The sequence below is a fragment of the Neodiprion pinetum genome, chromosome 6 (genome assembly GCF_021155775.2).
Source record: "Neodiprion pinetum isolate iyNeoPine1 chromosome 6, iyNeoPine1.2, whole genome shotgun sequence".
Classification (NCBI taxonomy): Eukaryota; Metazoa; Arthropoda; class Insecta; order Hymenoptera; family Diprionidae; genus Neodiprion; species Neodiprion pinetum.
The window spans coordinates 11,374,599-11,380,598 of NC_060237.1; positions in this window are offsets into that span (position 1 = coordinate 11,374,599).

A 6,000-nucleotide genomic window follows, 5' to 3' on the forward strand; every position below is an offset into this window, starting at 1 on the left:
TATCCTTAAATGTAACCCGAAAAAAACGAACGTACATCACAAATGTATATTCGATCATCTTGAATTATACATTCTATAGAGGCAATATTGCCGATATCGCGATATATACACAGCTAAACGACGAGTGCAGCGTATAGACACCAACGTATACCTATATGCGCATTATGCACCTCGGCAACTATGCGCGGACAAACTTATTTTTTAGGCTGTACAGTGAACGCCCGCCTGCAATATCGACCCCGACCACAGCACCTATCTGCACCGACCTCCACTGTCTGTACTGTAGAGTGCAGCCACACATGCATACTTAGAGTTGGCTATAGTCGATGGAGTGCAGGGCTCGAGGTATGTGCGATGGCACGATGGCCTCGCCGAGGTCTGCACAACTCTAAATAGGGTAAATGAAAATTATATAGTGGATATACGCTCTGCATGCATAGTGCATGGGTGTACGTTTGCCGTCGTGCATGCAGTCAGATTATACGTGTCACGATCATTCAAACCATTTCACAGCGCATGGGCGTCTCACACTTTGCAGTATACAATTCCATCTGCAATTGCCACATACCTGTGCGGCGCTGTGGCGAAGAAAGCGATTAAGCGGGTGCATCATGCCCTGCTCGATTTCGACGTTGACGTGTATACCTTCGAATATCGAAGTCCGACTTAACAGCCCCGTTCTATACGCAATTCTGAACAAAAATACTCCAAGAAATTTTCATTTTACGCAGAAATAAGGACATGGCGTGAATTCTACAAATTTACTGTTGCGATTTCCTAGAATTCATACCGTTTCTTTATTTTCGTGTACAATGTAATTTGGAAAAATGAAACGCAAATACACGATTTCACAGCGCAGATTGTGGGGCAAAACGCATTCGGTTTTCTTCGAGAATTACCATGGAAAGACCTGAAATAGTTGAATATTTAGGGCGTCGATGAAGAAGAGAAGAAACTTCAATGTTGCCCTTCTTTCGGAAAATGGCTAAGCGATATTGTATAAATTTTTTGCTTTTTCCGATCTGTTGAAAGAGAAACCAAGCAACAATATCTGCAACATTTTCATCGATACCAATGAATTCGAAATCTTTAGTTATATGCAACGAAAGGATTAGATGTATTTTACTGTCTTATATTGTCAGAATAACTGTCATAAATAAACAAATATCATCTCTGTCATTCGGAATCAGTTAATTCACGCCGTATCGAGCATATAAACTTCAATATTTTCGGAAAAGAGGGTATAATGAATGCCTCCTTTTTACAATTAAGAACATGTCGCACAGTTGTGGTTCAATATTACCCTAAGAAATATCTTCGATCATTTCGATTATTGAAATGATTTGCATAAAAAAGAAATCCTTCTATAGTTTGACTTATGTCCACTTCCGTAGCATCATCCCGCCTTTCTGCAATTGAAAACACTCGCCAGCAACGTAATTATCGATTAGCCGTACACCATTACTTCCCAGAAACACGAGATATTGCATATACTTTTGGGCAAGCTGCAGGTGCGGGGTGATTTACACCCCCTCGTGACAGGGTGGTACCTGGTACAGTCATCGACGGATATCCGTACGTAGGAGTGACCCGGGACAGGGGGAAAATACCGTATTGTGTCTGCATACATAGCATCGCCGAAACAAGGAGTATCTTCTGCGCAATAGGTACGTTCTTGATGCCCAGCCCTTGCGCAATACTGCAGTTCCCGGGTGCGCGATACCTTCGGATGAACTTTGCCCCAACAACAGCCTCGGAAATGTTCTTATTTGAAATAGAACTGGGTCAACCGGTGCATGGAGCAGGTTCAAATTGCCATCAGATCTTGGGGGCTTTTACAGTTGAAAATTGATGATTCTTGGTAAATTATTATGAGATGGTCGGAGCGCGTTGAGTGATTATCAATTTACTTCATTTGGAAGCTGTAAATTGTTGCAAAGGAAATCTTGAAAACGATGCAAATGTTGCAGAAAAATTGCTTGAAAACGATGAAAAACGGAGTAGAGTTCAAGTAGAAACGATTTCGAAAGAATTCGCTCAAGTGATGCGAAAGCAATTCTTTTCAATATTGACTACTATTTCAAGTATTTGAATAATAGAATTGATAGATATAGTTTTGTTTACAGGGTATAAAGGTAACTCTGACCCATTTCTGATGACTTGCATAAATAACTTGAATGAAAAAACATTTGTAATTCGTTCTACATAATACAAGTATACCTATAGGTTTGTATAGCTTATTGTTCGAAATGCAAAGAATATACTTGACTGTTTTTCAATTGTGGAATAAATAACAAGAAGAATTCTTTTTTGAATTGAGAATTTGAGATCTTCTAGGATACACATGTAGGCCAATAATTATATTGTTAGGAAGGAATGAAGATTAGGGTGATAATCGACACATGTAAGATGCAGTTAACCACTGAAATATTAAAAATATGTACAAATTAGTGAAATACAGAGATATTACCATTTACTAATAATCTTATAGCTAACCTGAATCTATACAATTGCCGATAGCAAACCCTTGTATACATCAATATAATGACATTGATGCTAACAGCTCGGAGTCTTGTTACATACTGACTCTCACACGCGTGTCAATAAGCGACGCAGCCAAGCTTGATTACGCACAAGCTTACACACATATATGCGAAATAATGTTTAATAAACAGAGAATAATTCTTATTCAAATTTATGTACGTACCTATTATTTTATACTTATTAGTCCAAGAAACGTTGTTTTGCGCAAAGGTTCAAAACTGATAAATCGCGAAAATCTAGATTTCGAAATTTATTTTTAGTTTATTACAGGCACCTACCTGGGCATCCGTGAAACTTCTTACATAATGCAATGAATAGTGTGTTTATGTAGATATTTGAAGCTTAGTTCAAATCTCTAAATGGTGGTGAAATAACCAATGCAATACTCAGTACATGTATCATAGTAATATTCTTGACAATATGATGTGCGAGAATGATATTTGACCAGATATTGAAGTATATCAAGATTTGGTACGCTAACAGAAACTGTCCAACTCCAATCTTGCAAATTTTTGAAAATTTACGAATTATATTCTGCACTTCATTCAATGATGAAACAACAATACAACAGTAGAGAAAAATATTATGATTTTGGTATAAAATAATAAGGAAAATGAATATTTTTATGACAAATTTGTAATATGCCTATCTTTATTCGCCGTGATAAAAGAACATCGTGTAAGATAATGTGCAGTATAAACAAAACAAATTTAAAAATGAGAAAAAATATGATTGATATTGCTTGATAAATCAATGTTTTTTAATACAGAATGTACCATGATGACGTTTTGTGCGAATCAACGTTCGATAATTGGTAAGTATTGCAAAGTCGAAATGTAATTGAAAGTGTACCATTAACGGCCATTTTAATTCTGCACCATGGTTTCAAGTTGTCTGCCAACTATGGTGGTCCAAGAAACTTCTTTTGTATATTTTTCCCACCAAATATTTCAATGTAATAAGTAATTGATGTAATGTACCGAAGATTTTGAAAATACGCTCTACTTCTAATTCACTTATGTCATGAAATAGGTATGGCCAACAAATTACTTGACCGAGAAAAATAAGAGAATATAGATCTCGATATAACATCAGCATTCAGCACATTTAAAAGTTAATGTCCCATCGTTGCGTAAGACCTCGCGAAAGAATGTATCGGAAATCGCGATACGAGAACAGCTCTTGAATATATCCGCTCCACCTTGAAAGAAGGTAGGTACTTCAATCTCCTTGAGAACTCGCTAAGATGCAGGTTCAAGTGCCTATTCCTGACAATGACTAGGCTCGAGTCTGTTCTTACACTAGATCTTTCTAGTCATCGGCGTGGAAGCTAAACCCATTCACCTGAAGCATGACTTCCTCTTGGTCTTCTCAGATTCGATCTTTAAAAAAAAAAAAGCTTCTGTGATAAGACTTGACTATCCCACATGCGAATGGAGTGAATATGCTAAATAATGAATCGAGCCAAAGAAAATGATTACTCTTATAAACTTTTCGCAAAGTTTTGAAATGCCAATGAATACTTTTCACTTTAAAATTATTTATACGATGCGTAATACATGTGCTTTACGCGAAACTTCTTGCGGTAATACGGGTACTTTATGTAAAATTTCATTGGTCATTTTTCCAAAATTCTAATTATCAATGAATATCTTTGTGTTTACAGAATTCAGGTTTTACCAAAAACATTATATATTTAATATGAACCCATTTATTATTAGCACAAATAAACAAACAATATTTTGACGTCCTTCTCGGCATAGATATCTTTCCTGGTAACTCTACACTTTCCTGTGACTGAGATATGATAAATTACCTCGAGATAAAGGTAACTTGGCGGTGATTCGCTACCCCGAATCTTCATTTAATTGAATTTGTTAAAAACGCGTAGTTCTCATATACGTATTGAATTCATTTGAATTTTACTTAAATCAAGTATCATATAAGTTAAATCAAACAGATTGGACGACTTACGTTCCAAAATTTGTACCATGTTGTAAGTAAGCACAAATTTCATGACAATCAGAATCCTGGCGTACAATCGAGAGAAAGATTTTGATAAAGGATGCCACAAAATATCAGGGAATTTCGTTAAACTAATAAGATTTTTTTCTAAGATATATTGTTATTTCACAGAGGGTAGAGACTGAAACAAAAATTAAATCATATGCTTCAAGCATTCAAAATAAAATCCACCAATTTGGAATGATGGAGACATTTGTTATGTAAAAAGTAACCCTTCATGTTTCTCTCAAAAATGCTTGACGAAGTTATTCACGAAAATCTAGTTATTTTCAAAACATATTCTTATCACAATGATGACGGGATAGTGTTATAAATTCAATCGATCGTCAGACTACTTTTTTCGAAATGCATCAACTCATTGAAGAAATCTTGACGTGGATGAATTCATAATGAATAAAAATTTTTTGGATTCCCACGTCGGACCAATCGTTATGATGGCGAAAAGTTGCCCATTATATTTTTTCAGTGAATAACGTACGTATGATCAGCTTGGAAATTTGTACGAAATTTATCTCGAACTGTGACTAAAATTTTTGAATTAGCAGTATACAACTATAATTACGAAGTTAAAACATGAAACAAAAGCGTAGTTGCACAAATCATTCAACTCTCCAAACAGTTCGAAAAAGAAAAGGCTGTCTTTATTCAAACGCAATTTTGCACGTTTTCGAAGTATTGAAAGAGTCGATTAACTTTTGCGTATAGGTAAAGGCATTTATTTCATTCTCTTACGCATGAAGTTTCATGGCGGCTATCTCACAAACTTAATTCCCCCAAGTTCTGCACAATATTAGTAAAATTTGGGACGAAATTCGAATGTGTGTCTTTGATGATGCAAAATAATTATCGGCAACTTTTGATAGCTTGGAACTTTTTTGAATTCATATTTTTTATACGGTTCACGTTTTACGTGTTATATGAATTTCTCAAAAAGTGATCTGGGAAACAGACCATTTTGGGAATATTAAAAAATAGCGAAAATACGTTTTCAAGTCTTGAAAAAAAATCATAAAAGTTATTCTCGAATAGAAATATTATTTAAGAAACTTCGAAAAATTACCGAAAAGATTTTGCAGGTGGCGCAGTTCACAGAGAATGGTCATATCGAATCTTCGACGAAATACTCACTTAGTTTTTTGGTTCTTTATAATAGGAGGCGTCATTGCAGATATACGTCGTGGCAAGGCGTAAAACTTACAGATACATGCCTCCATGCTATTCCAACTTCTCAAGTATTTTTCTTATCGTGCTCACTATTGCGAGCACTTTAATCAATTGGTCTGCGTGATAAATTGTCTATTCGCAATCACAGATAGTCTTTACACCGTTGTGCTGCTTAATTTGTTCATTTATAAATGAATCAATGTAATGTTAATGAAACGCGGCTAAAAGGGTCTAAAATCTAATGATCATAATATTGGAACTTGATCG